The sequence below is a fragment of the Petaurus breviceps genome, unplaced genomic scaffold (assembly GCF_028583685.1).
Source record: "Petaurus breviceps papuanus isolate PSGF00001 unplaced genomic scaffold, PetGlider_PUasm1.0 90822, whole genome shotgun sequence".
NCBI classification, from domain to species: domain Eukaryota; kingdom Metazoa; phylum Chordata; class Mammalia; order Diprotodontia; family Petauridae; genus Petaurus; species Petaurus breviceps.
In genome coordinates, this window is record NW_027187351.1 from 17,149,708 (window position 1) to 17,163,428 (window position 13,721).

Genomic DNA, 13,721 nt, shown 5'->3' on the forward strand with positions numbered 1-13,721 from the left:
TGAAAGGGCTTATGCTTGAAATTCAGAATCAGGAATTACAGATAGGTGTTCTTTAAGGCATTCATACTAACTAATTAAAGCAGATTGTGTAGGTAGGGTACAGAAGAAGGTAGGAACTATGCAGCACATCACTGTTGGAACAAAACATTATCACCTACCCACTACTTAATTAAAAAGACATTATAAAGCAGAAGCCCTCTCTAATTCATAAACTAAAAGATGATATAGCCTCTTGCTACATATATAAATTTCAAAGTACCCTTAAGAATTCGTAAATGAATTCACATAGAAATGGAACACTATCACAGAGAAATCTGTCACATTGAGTACAATTGTCCAGATACAATATTAACACTGAAATTTAAGAAGGATTTTAATAGATGTCACCCTATCATTCTGTCAAACACTTATAATTTCCAAGCTACACTGGAACAAAATACTTTTAAAATACAGAGACCTAAAAGGAAAAGAAAATGGAGGCAGAATGAGCTTCACATAATAATCTCCATCATACTGCTTGCATCTGAAATTGTCCAGAGAGTATTTCAATGAGCACACAGAAGATTGGTTTATACCAACACTTTCATTCAATTACACAAATCAGCTATTTTATCGGCCTAATTGTCTATACCACAATAAATATGAAAGAATAATAGAAAGATAATGACTTTTCACAGGACTGTTTCTACCTGAATTCTTTTGAAATAGATGAGAAGAATGAAATGATGGTAATAATGATAACATTAACTGATATTCCTATACAACTTTAAGGTTTGTTAAGCACTTTACATACACTATCTCATTTGATTCTCATAACAATCTTGTGAAGGAGATAATGTTATGATGTTCATTTTGAGAAAAAAAAACAACATTTTTAGTTTTCAATACATGCTTTTATAAGATTTTGAGTTCTAAATTTCCTCCTTTTTCTCCTCCTCGTGATGGAATCTAATCTGATATAGGTTATACATCTACAATTATATTAAACATATTTTACATTAGCTATGTTGTGAAAGAAGAGTGAGAACAAGAGGGAACAAGCACAAGAAAGAAAGAAAGAAAAGAAACTACTATGCTTCGATCTGCATTCAGACTCCATATTTCTTTCTCTAGATGTGGACAGCATTTTCTATCATGAGTCATTTGGAACTTAGATAATCACATTGATATGTGCTCATATTTCTATGCAAAAATGAAAATTTGGAATTGGGATTTCATGGATGTGTGGAACTTGGGTCACCATGCTATTTACACTCTATCCAATATCATCATCTTTGTACTGCACCCCCCACACACCTCAAGAAATACCTTGAATTCTTGTCAAGGTTGCCCCAGGTCTTATATGTAAACTTTCACTTTATTTTCCTTGGAACCAGATTTCCCCAAAACTTCCTGGCTATGTCTACACCAGGTCACCATATGCATTCTTGTCACCTCCACACTTTGTGTTTTCTTTCTTCATTAAAATGTAAGCTCCTTGAGGACAGGGGCTGCCATGGTTGCTTGTATTTGTATCTTTCATCAAAGGTAGCTAAATGACAGTGGATATTATGTCAGCCCTCGAGTCAAGTAGACTCAACTTACTGAATTAAAATCTAGCTGTGTGACTTTGGGCAAATTACTTAACTTTGTTTATCTCAGTTTCATCATCTGTAAAAAAAAATGAGATAGAGAAAGAAATGGCAAATAAGCCATGCTATTATCTTTGCCAAGAAAACACCAAAACAGGGTCCAGAAGAATTGGACACAACTCTTTCTTTGGTGACAAAGTCCATATTTCTCAAGTAGAATATTTGAACTCAAGTCTTCATAGCACAAATCCTGACCTATAAAAATTATAACAATAACAACTAGCATTTATATCATGCCTATTATTTGCCAGGTTCAGTACTAAGCACTTTACAAATATCTTATTTGATCTTCCTAACAACCCTGGAAAATAGGTGGTATCATTATTCCTATTTTTAAATTAGGAAACTGAGGCAAACAGAAGTTAAGTGATTTGCTCTGGAACATATATTTAGTAAAAGTTTGAGATTGAATTTGAACTTAAATCTTTTTGACGCCACTGTGCCATGAAGCTAACTTTATCAACTACACTATGCTACATCTCATCTACAGTTTAGAAATGTTGAAACTGAGACTATGTGTAAGTGACTTACATCCTGGCAGAGAACCAATATGTATCAAGGGTAAAATAAAAGCATGCCTTTAGCAAACACAAAATAAAGTTTTATCAATTTTATTTGACAATCTCAATGAATAGTTTAACGTTATTATGCATACCATGTGTTCATTTTTAAAGAAAACTTTTTTTCTCTCTTATACTATAGTTTAGATAGTAAACTTTGTTTCTCATCGCCTGTTAACATACCACTTCCAAAAGGCATTGTTCATATCAAAATATGGACAAATAAGATTAAGAAATGGGGCAGGATTGGAGGGGAAAAAATCCCTCTACTAGATACAACATTTCTTTTTCTGCAACTGAGTAAAATACTATTTTTGCTAATTAGTCTTTTTTACATGAATAGACAATTTTTATTATTTTTTTCCACAGAGAAAAATAGACTATAAGAAAACTATCTAGAGGGATTTTTTAAACTACCAAACAACCTTAGTTATATTCTTACTTTCTAGTCTTACAAATAGAAACTATCCTTTATATTATAGTGTTCATGCTTGCCACCTTCCCCCCACACACTTTTTTCTTTGATAAAAGTATATTATGAACTTAAAAATTCCATGTGAAATTCTAAAGGAAAATGGAGTTTAAATCAATTTAAAAAATGAAAAGAACCATAAACAAAATTAAATGAAAGATAAAATAGAAAAAAATGCTAAAATTATTATAACCTCCTGGAAATAAAAAATAATCAGTTCCATCAGTAGTTTAAAAGAGTAAGATCAGATTGATAGCTGTGCTTTTTTTTAATTATGTGGACATGTATGACAACCTGAGATTCAGAAACCTAAGTATTTTGGGAGTCAGTTGTGGAGACTTCCCTGAATTAATCTAAACAGACTTTAATGTCAAAGTCTGTTTTCTCAAGTTCACCTTCCTGATCCCTGGGTTGATATAAGATTAAAGTGCCCAATCACCAAGCCAGCTGCAGTAAAATATAAAAGACAATTGATTAAAAGTCTCCAAATCTATATCATTTATGAGGGATTTCCACAAGGAGATATGCAAGGTCATAGAGAAATGATCTCCTTCCTTCACTAATTTGAAATTCCAAATATCTACTACAGTCATGAGTTTCTGTTTACCCAGTTTCTCTCTGAATATCACATAAAATTCCTATTAAATTTATATATTTATCAGGTAAAATGCACTAAAATATAATATTGTTACTATTCTGTTGTAGTACACTTCATATCAATTTCTTTCAAGACATCAAATGGCTTTCATGGCTTTTCTTTTTTAATTATGAAAAAGATATTGATAAAAATTACAGAAGTCTTCTTTTGAAGGTAAAAATAAAAATATAACTAGTGATGGCTTTATTATGGAATATATTCCAAACATAGACTTTGATTTACATATTCCAAGTTAATATTGTCATAGGACACACTGTGTCTATAAATAGATTTCCACAACCATAATTCAGAATCCATTAATTAGATTCAGGGGCTCTAGAGAAAGTTTTAGGCAAAATGGAGTAATTAAAGTCTATTTTCTTGTCAACATATTCTGGTCCCGAACTCTGTTATTTTATTATTATATAAAAATCGTTGGGGAGTGCATTCTAGGAAGATGGATGATTAGGTCAGAAAATTTCAAGCTCTCAAGATTTTCCTCCACAAAAGAGATAAAATACTACCTCTGGGTGAACATAGAACCATGAAAACAAATAAGAGTAGGGACAGAACAGGGGTCTTCTTGGGACAATTGGAGAAGACATGAAGAAAAATCATAAGATTTCCTCCTAATGAAGAGTAAACACTTCCAGGCTAGGGTCCACTTTAGAGGAGCAAGCCCTGGGAGTGGTTGGTTTGAGAGATCACCTCACACTCAGCCACAGGAACTTTTACCAGGAGGATTGTGAGGGGAGTGCTCCCATCTGAGCACAGGAAGATCGAGGGAGCCTCTGCTGACAAGGAATGCCAGACCCAGCTGTGCTGCAAAGAGTGGTGGGGATGAGAAGAAACCAGCACACCCCAGGTGAGTGCAGAAGTAGTGGGGCAGAAAAACCCTGGCAGTGGGCACTTACAGGAGGCTGGAGGTTTGGCTTTTGTTTCAGGTTAAAGGGAAGAATTGAATATCTGGGGCAAGAGGCACCATTTCCTATACCCCAGAACCAAAGATGACTAGCTGTTACCACAAAAACATCACAGACAAGGGAAAAAGAATTGAACCATTGAAAGCTCTTACGGGAATAGAGAAAATAGGAGTTCATCTTCAGAGGATGACACCAAAGCAAGGAAATCCTCTTCTACTCCAAAGAGTAATGTCAAATGGTTACCTGCCCCAAAAGGATCCACTGAAGAACTTTAAAAAAGACTTTAAAGATCATTTGAGAGATATAGAGGAAAAAATAAAAAGAAAAATAAGAATACAAGTAAAACAAGAAGATGATAAGAAAGTCAAACAATTAGAAAAAAGAGATTCAGAATCTTAAGGAAGAAAATCATTCCTTGAAAATAAGAATTAGGACAGGGGAAGCCAGAGAAATTGTAATAGATGAAGAAATTATATATATATATATATATATATATATAAACATATATATATATATATATTTGTGTGTATATACACAGAGAGAAAATGAAATAATAGAAGGTAATGTGAAGCATGTTATAAGAAAAAAACAACAAATCTAGAGAACAGATCAAGAAGAGAAAACATTAAGGGGCGGCTATGTGGCTCAGTGAGTAAGAGCATTGGCCCCATTAAAAAAAAAAAGAGAGAGCAAACATTAGAATAATTAGACTACCTGAAAGTTATGATAAAAAAAATCTTGATACAATATTACAAGAATTAAAGAAACTTGTCCTCAAGTATTAGAACAAGTATAGAAAGTAGAAATAGATAAAATCCACTGATCTCTACCTGAAAGAGATCCCATGAGGAAAACTCACAGAAATATTATAGTTAAATTGTGAAACCCCCAAATGAAGGACAAAATATTTTGAGGAACAAGAAAAACAATATACATATGATGGTGGCACAATTAGAATCACAAGACCTAGCACTGGCAACACTAAAAGACTGCAAGTCTTGGAACACTACACATTGAAGAGCAAAATAACTAGGACTCAGGCCAAAAACATCATACACAGCAAAGCAAAACATAATTCTGAATGGGAAAAAATGGACATTTGATCAATGGTAAGACTTTCAAGACTCTGTTAAAAAACAAACAAAAAAAAAAACCCTTAACACAATAAAAGATTTAACATGGAAGAGGCAAAAGAAAAATTAGGTAAATAGCAATAACCAATTACAAGAGACTAAATAAAGACAGAATGTTTACCTTTTTACATATGGAAAATGTAAAACCTATGTCTAAGATTTTTATTAGTAATTAGGTAGCTCACAAGAAAGATAAGGGTAAATCTGAGTATGATATGACTTCAAAAAATAAAAACAGTTCAAGAACAGCTAAAGTAGTAATTATTTTATATGAATGAGGTGCAAGAGGAAAAGCCAATACAGAGGAATTAGATGGGGGAGGCAGGTGTTCTGGAAACCTACTTTCATCAGGAATGGGTTTAAAAGGAAAACACACACATGTGTATCTAGAAGAGTATAAAAATCTTCTAAATTTAGAAAGAAATAAAACTAAGGGGAGATGATAAAGCAGGGATCTTTAGAGGGGAGGGTGAAGGAATAGGTTAAAAGGGGGATATAGATGGTCTTTAGATTTAGGGGAATGGGAAGATAAGGGACGCATTGCTGAAGTGGGGGTGGGTTAAGTAATAGGAGGCCAAGATAGCAGGGAGAAGTAAAATAGAGGAGTTAGGAAGGATAGGAAAAAAGAGATATGCACAAAACATAAAAACAAGATTAGGAATAGAATCTCTTAGGCAAAGTATATGTTTATAAATGTATGTATATGTGTGTGGATAGATAGATAGATAGATAGATAGATAGATAGATAGATAGATAGATAGATAGATCAATAGTTATATATAAATATATCCATGCTCAATTGTAGCCTTGGGGTGGTGGGTAGGGGGGAGGTAGGGAGAAAAGAGAATAAAGCATAAAGTATACAACAGAGAGAAAAAAAGAAAACCTACAAGGAAACAGAAAAGATGGACAGCTTTCAACATAATGCACAGTATTTCACATATATGCTTCCTTAAAATTATATGTTATTGCTATATGTTCAGAATCTTCTATATTTGGCTATGCATGACATTTTTTTAAATTTCTTTTTTATATTTAAGTTTATAATGTTCTCCTTTTCTTATTATGCATTTAAGTTTTAGTATTTGTCTAAAATTAAAAAAAAATAAAACTCCCTGGATGAGGAAAATTTTACTATCCATGCAGATCAGAATCAGCTATATAAATGAAATGTGAGAGGTTAAGTGAATTTCTAATGGTCACAAAGCCACCTCAGAGGTGACCTATGATACTGGGTCTTATAGATAGCAAACTGCCTCTTGGTGATTCTGTAATTGTCTAAGAACCTGAAGACTTGATTTTTTAAGTTAAATTTATATTAAATAAGATTGGCTTTTGACAATTATAAATGACTTGCCTAAGGACACACAAGTGGTAAGTGACAAACACAAACCTCTGACTAGATAGCCATGGTCTTTTTTTCCTCTGTACCATATAGCCACTTTTGATTCATTAATTGGTTGGGAATGATTGGGATTAATTTCAAGGCCCTGCTTTCTGCCCATAAATTTAAATGCCCTACTTTCTCAGAAATGTGACAAGCCCAAATAATCAAGACATTGCATACCTCACACTTCAAACTTTCCATATGATCATTAACAAAAAATTGAGATCTCATTTAAGGGGAGAAGTCTGTATTTGGACTATTTTGGTAGTTGTTTTGCTAAATAAATATATATTTAAATATATAATTAAATGTGATTCTGCTGAATTATGTCAGTGTAATTGTTTTAATATGATTTCACCTCTTTTCTTTTTTAATCTTTGTTTCCTTCAAAGCATCCTTAAAATAAATGCCCCCTTTCAGAGGCCTTCTTTGATTCTCTAGACATTATATAATACTTATCCTAACCACCCATTCTCTTTCCTATTACTTTGTACATAGCTTAAATTTACTTATCTGCTTATACACTATTCTACCTCTGCCCCTTCCATTTCTGTCACCCATATCCCCATTGAAGGTAAGCCCTTTAAGGATAGGAACTTGTTTTCCTTTTCTTTTCTTTTTTTGTCCTTGTATCTTTGAATTTTCAGGCTTAGTACAGTTTCTGGTACACAGCCGGCAATTAATAAAAATAACTGAATGGAATTATGAAAGACCTGTATGATTAAGGTTAGTTTGTAGTTAAGTCTGTGAAATATACAATCTTCTGACAGGATCACTTGATCGCAGAAACAAGTAAATCAGGTGTTAATGACTGTAATTAGAAACCCTCTAGCTGATAATTAGGAAGACATTGTGTATCTCAGCCATTGATTACATCTCAGTATTTGATTTGCAGTAAAACAGATAAACATTGTGGTTTGCTCTTGTTTTAAAGACAGATGTTGTAGGCAGAAAACAAAATTGCTTTTTAATAGTTGAAATCTAGAATCTTCTTTTCCTAGAAAAGGGAACAGCTTTCTCTGTCTCGGAATGTCTTTGTTTTCTATTTTTTATTATTTCTTTGCTTAAAACTGCATGCCTTGAAGAACATATGCATCTTCAAGGTCAATGTGGACAATGTAATTCATTGGTTCTCAAAGATTCTAAAAATAATTCTAAAAGCAGCAGTTTATGTCATCCTACAATTCATTTGCCAAGAGAAAATTATTGATTAATTTATGGAAATAGAAACCATTTGATCAATCAAATTATTTATTCCAAAATTTACTGTGTACAATGAACTATGCTGTGGGAGAGATTTTAAAAGTCATTCATTCATTTAACGGATATTTATTGAGCAGCTAGTATATACAAAATGTATGGGGAACAAAAGATAAAGACAAATCATTCATTCATTTATCAATTCATTCCTTAGACACTTAAAATTCATTGAATGTCTACTGTTAAGAAATTTTTTTTATTTCCTTTTGATTATTTTTTGTTAATATGACCAGAATAGTTTCTTCTAGTTAGAAGGTTATTGAGCTGCCTGAAATCTGTCCCTTGGGATGTGAAAATTTAATTAAGGCCCCAAACATTCCTTAGATAAGAAGCCAAAAAGGAAGTCAAGGGTCACTGAAATAATTTGACTTGCCTTGTTTGAGGAAGAATTGAATCTTCCCTCTCAACCAGCCTGTTGAGAACCCTCTAAATGTAGTTGAATCTAACTTGACTTAGCTTGCCTATACAATCTGCTTAACTAGGTTTGTTTCCTTAGGAGATATATGAGGTTATGATTCTGTTTAACTAAGTTTGTTCAACATTTATGACAGTGAAGGAAGCATGGAGCTATGAATCTGTCCTTTTTCAAACTTTTATGACCTAAAAGAATGCATGAGATTGCAATATGAAGAATTTATTTCTCTGTCTCTCTGATACATTTTCTCTATAAAGCGTTGTCAGAAACTCCAATTTTTGTTCAGAGTTATTTTTTTGAATTCTGAACCTACGTGTAAGCATAATAAAACCTAAGTTTTTACCTATAATTGCTGAGTTGTGGTTGATTTATTTTAGCAGCAGTAATCTACTGCTGAACTGAACGTGAACTCAAAAAGAGGTGATATTTCTCCCATAACAGTACAAGGAAAAAAATTATGGGTTATAGAATAGGAGGACCTGGGTTTGAGTCCCTCCCCAGGTTCCTTAATATTTGTGTGACTTTTAACAATTCACTAAACTTCTATGGGTGCCAGTAACTCATCTTCAGATTGCAGGGTATTGAAAGAGATGACTTATAAGGTCCATTACATTTTTGAACTAACAGCCCTGTCAAGTTAAATCTATGAACCTATAAAGTTATTGTTCTGTAACTGGGAACACAAAAGGAACAACAGTTCTTGAAAGCAAGGAGTTTTATTCTATTGGGACAGAGGTAGGGATAAAAACATGTTTTCAAAATCTATATGACAAATATAGAAAGTAAATGCAAAGTTATTTCCACTGGCTTACAAATGGTACTAACAAGTAAAGAAATCTCAAGGTGTTTATCATCTAGTAGCAGAGATAAGGCATATAGACAAATTTAAATGTAAAAAGCACTGGCTCTGGAGTCAAAGGACCTGGGTTGAAATCCAATCTTTTATATTTTCTGTATGTGATGTCTCTTTTTTCATTTTTCAAATGCTTTATTAACTTCTGATTTACATCATTCATTTCTACCACATTTTGAGTTACACATTTTCTCACCATTTTTCCCCTATCCACCACCCCAAAAGAGCAGTCCCACAGTACATCCCTTCCTCCAATCTATTTGCTCACATATCTTCTCTCATACCCCCTTTGACTTTTCCAGTAGGGCATGGTGGATCTCTATGCCCCAGTGCCTGTATATGTTATTTCTCAATTATTTTCCCCAAAATTTCCCAATTACATGTAAAATAGTATTATTAATAATATATAGATATACATATATACATATATAAATGTAAACATTTGATTTTAAAATTTTGAATTCCAGATTCATTCCATTCCACCCTTGTCACTCACCTTTACTGGAAATGTAAGCAGTTCAGTATAGGTTGTACATATGTGGCTTATGCAAAACAATAACATAGTAGATGTATTGTAAAAGACTGACTATATTTCCCTTCCCCCTATCCCACCTTCCACTAGTTCTATTCTCTACTTTGATACCGTCCTTTTCAAAAGTGGGTGCTTCCAACTTCCCACCCCCCCAGCCTGCCCTCCATTCCATCATCCCCCCTCTCATCCCTTTCCCCCCTACTCTTCTGTAGGGTGAGATAACCTATTTAGTGTGCATTTCATTCCCTCCCCGAGCCAAATTCAATGAGAAAAAGGTTGACCCATTCCCTTTTGCCTTCCTATTTTTCCCCTCCATTGTAACCATTTTTCCTTGCCTCTTCTATATGATAGTTTACCCTATTCTGTCTCTTCCCATCTCCTCTAATTATATTTCTCTCTCACCTCTTAATTTCACTTTTTAAGTACCATCCCTTCCTATTAAATTGGTCCTGTGCCCTCTATCTATGTCTACCTGTAAATATATATGCACATTCTCAAATGTATTCATACGCCTGTATATACTCCGATATAGACATATATATTCCCTTCAACTATTGTCATACTGAGAAAAGTTTCATCAGTTACAATTATCGTTTTTCCATGTAGGAATGTTAATAGTTTCACTCTGATAAGTTACTTATGGTTTCTTTTCCCTGTTTACCTTCTCATGCTTCTCTTGCTTCTTGTATCTGAATGTCAAATTTTCTATTCAACTCTGGTTTTTTCAGCAAGAATGCTTGAAAGTCCTCTATTCCACTGAATGACCATATTTTCCCCTGAAACATGATACTCGGTTTTTCTGGGTAGGTGATTCTTGGTTTTAATCCCAGCTCCTTTATCCTCTGGAACATCATATTCCAAGCCCTTCAATCCCTCAGTGTAGAAGATGCCAGATCCTGGGTTATCCTGATTGTATTTCCACAATATTCAAATTGTTTCTTCTTAGCTGCTTGTAATATTCTTTCCTTGATCTGGGAATTTTGGAACCTGGCTTTAATATTCCTAGGAGTTTTCTTTTTGGGATCTTTTTCAGAAGGTGATTGGTGGATTCTTTCAACCTCTATTTTGCCCTCTGGTTCTAAAATATCAGGGCAGTTTTCCTTAAGAATTTCTTGGAGGATGATTTCTAGGTTCTTTCTTTGATCATGGCTTTCAGGTAGTCCAATAATTTTTAAATTATCTCTCCTGGATCTATATTCCAGGTCAGTGGTTTTTCTAATGAGATATTTCACATTTCACATTGCCTTCTATTCTTTCATTTGTTTGGATCTGTTTAACAGCATCTCGATTTCTCATAAAGTCATTAGCTTCCATCTGCTGCAATCTAGTTCTGAAGCAATGATTCTTATCATTGAGCTTTTGAGATTCTTTTCTCATCTGTCAAACTCAGATTTTTAAGGCATTCTTCTCTTCACTGGCTTTTTGAGCCTCTTTTGTCATTTGAGTTAGCCTGTTTTTTAAGGTGTATTTTCCTCAGTCAGGCTGCTGACTCTCATTTCATAATTTTCTTGCATTGTTCTCATTTCTGTTCCCAATTTTTTCTCTACTACTCTTATTTGCTTCTTATGTCCTCTATGGCCTGTAAACAACTCATATTTTCCTTTGATGTTTTTAGTGCAGGAGTTCTGATTTCACTGTCTTCCTCCTGTTCCATGCTTTGCTCCTTTTTGTCCCCAAAATAGCAGTCTAATGTTGGGTTCTTCTGTTTGCTTTGTTTCCTTTCCCTGGGCATATTGCCACTCAATTACTTGACTTTTGGGTTTTTTGACACAGCAGGACTCTACCACCAGGCAGGGGAGCTTTCGTCCCAAATGCTGGGGTTTCTCAGCTGCCAGAAGTATTATTTGAGAGCTCTTGCTGAAGCCTCCACATGCTCTGGCAAGTTGGACACACACCCCAGTACCTCCACCCTAGATCACAATCCAGATCCAATCAGGTTAAAGGAAGAGCGAACACCCCTCAGACTGGTGGCTTGGTCCCCCTACACTCTGCAGGCCAAGACCTGAAGCTGCCATGTGGAAGTGGGGGCTCAGAATCTTCTCGCTCCAGGGGCAAAAGCTGAGGCACTCCCAACTACTGGGTCTCAAAGTCCATACTTCACTGACCTCTCACTTTGTTTTTTGCATCTATGTGTTGATAAATCTGGAAATGACCACAGCTGCAGGTGGTCTGGAGTCCTTCCAGCTTGCTGCTGGTCAGGCCCATCCTGGGGCTAAAACCTTCAGTGTGGAGCTGGGCTCAGCTCCCAGAGCACTGTGTTGGAGGATTCCTGCTGGCCTGCCAGGCTGTCCTCAGTGGGAGTTTAGCATCTCTGTGTCATTTTGTGTGTTTTCTAGGTCCAAAGTTTCTTTAGAGTCCCCTTTTTACATGGATTGGGGAAGGTGGAAGCTGGGAGCCACAGGGAGGACCCGCTTCTACTCTGCCATCTTGACTCCACCCCCTGTATGTTATGTCTTGAAGAAATTGTTTAACCTTTCTTGGATTTAATTTTCTCTGTAAAATGAGGGCTAGTTAGCTCTAGATTCTGTGAACTAAGATAACACATAATGTTTTACATGACATAAAAATGTTGAAAATGTAAAGCATGGCCTAGTGAATATAGTGCTGGATTAAAAAAAAAAAAGAAGACTTGGGATGGCTAGGTGGTGCAGTGAACAAAGCACTAGCTCTGGAGTCAGGAGGACCTGAGTTCAAATCTGGCCACAGACACTTAACACAAAAAACAAGCAATGTGACCTTGAGAAAGTTACTTAACCCCAATTCACCTCCAAAAAGAAAACAATAAAAAAAGGATTAGTTCAAATCATGCCCTTTGTGAAGTTGCATGATGTAATGGTAATAGGAATTTGAAGATAGGACCTGACCCTTAATAAGCCTAAGGGAATTTGAATATCTTTCCTGCTTTGAAAATATATCTTTCCCCCTAATAGACTGAATATGGAGCCTGAAGTGGGAGGAGTTTGCTGAAAGGTAGAACAGAGCCCACAGGAAGCTCAGAGTCAGAGAAGCTAGACTCAGTTGAGAGGAGAGGACACATCTGAGGGAGACAGGCTTATGAATAAATATTGATCCTTTTTTGGTTTGTGGAAAGGCTAAAGGATGCTGTGGTTCTCTGTGCTGTTATGGCTTATTAACTTCTTTGCTATTATGTTGGAACCAGTTTACTGGTTTTGGGATTCAGTTTTCTGGTGTTTGAATTCTGTCTTCTATACTGAAAGTCTGTTATATTTTGCAAATGAGCACTAGGCAGGTATATTTATAGTGACCATTGCCATTGTGAATGTTGCATTGACACTACACATGACCCTAGGAAAATCATTTCATTTCTTTGCCTGGGGCAACTACTTAGGATTTATTTATTTCCAAAGATACTTTCCCATGTGTTAGTAGAGATAACTCTTCCAAAATTTAAGAGTAAAGAAATATTTTTTTTCTAGGGTCATAAGGGAATGTTTCATGAAAAATATGGTATTAGATTTTGGTCATAGAGGATGGGTAGGATTTTTACTTGTTTAAAAGGACCAAAAAATCATATTTATGAAAACATTCAATAAAAAATCCCTTTTTTCTGTAAAGGGAAGGAGGGAAGGAAGCATGCTTTTTTAAGTGCCTAATATGTGCCATCTACTATGCAAAATTTTGAAAAATATTAACTCATTTATGATGGTCAGAACAACCCTGTGATGTAGGTGCTATTATTTCTAATTTATATTAATGGAAATTGAGGCAAATAGAGTGTAAGTAAATTTCTCAGGGCCATGGAGTTAGTAAGTATCTGAGGGTATATTTGACCTCACATCTTTCTGACTTCTCATCTGACACCTTACCCAATGCCCCACATAGCTGCCTCCCATAGTGTAAGGGTTATGGTATTTAAAGATCTTCCATGCCCCGTTGGACTTGCTGACGTAGCAGGAA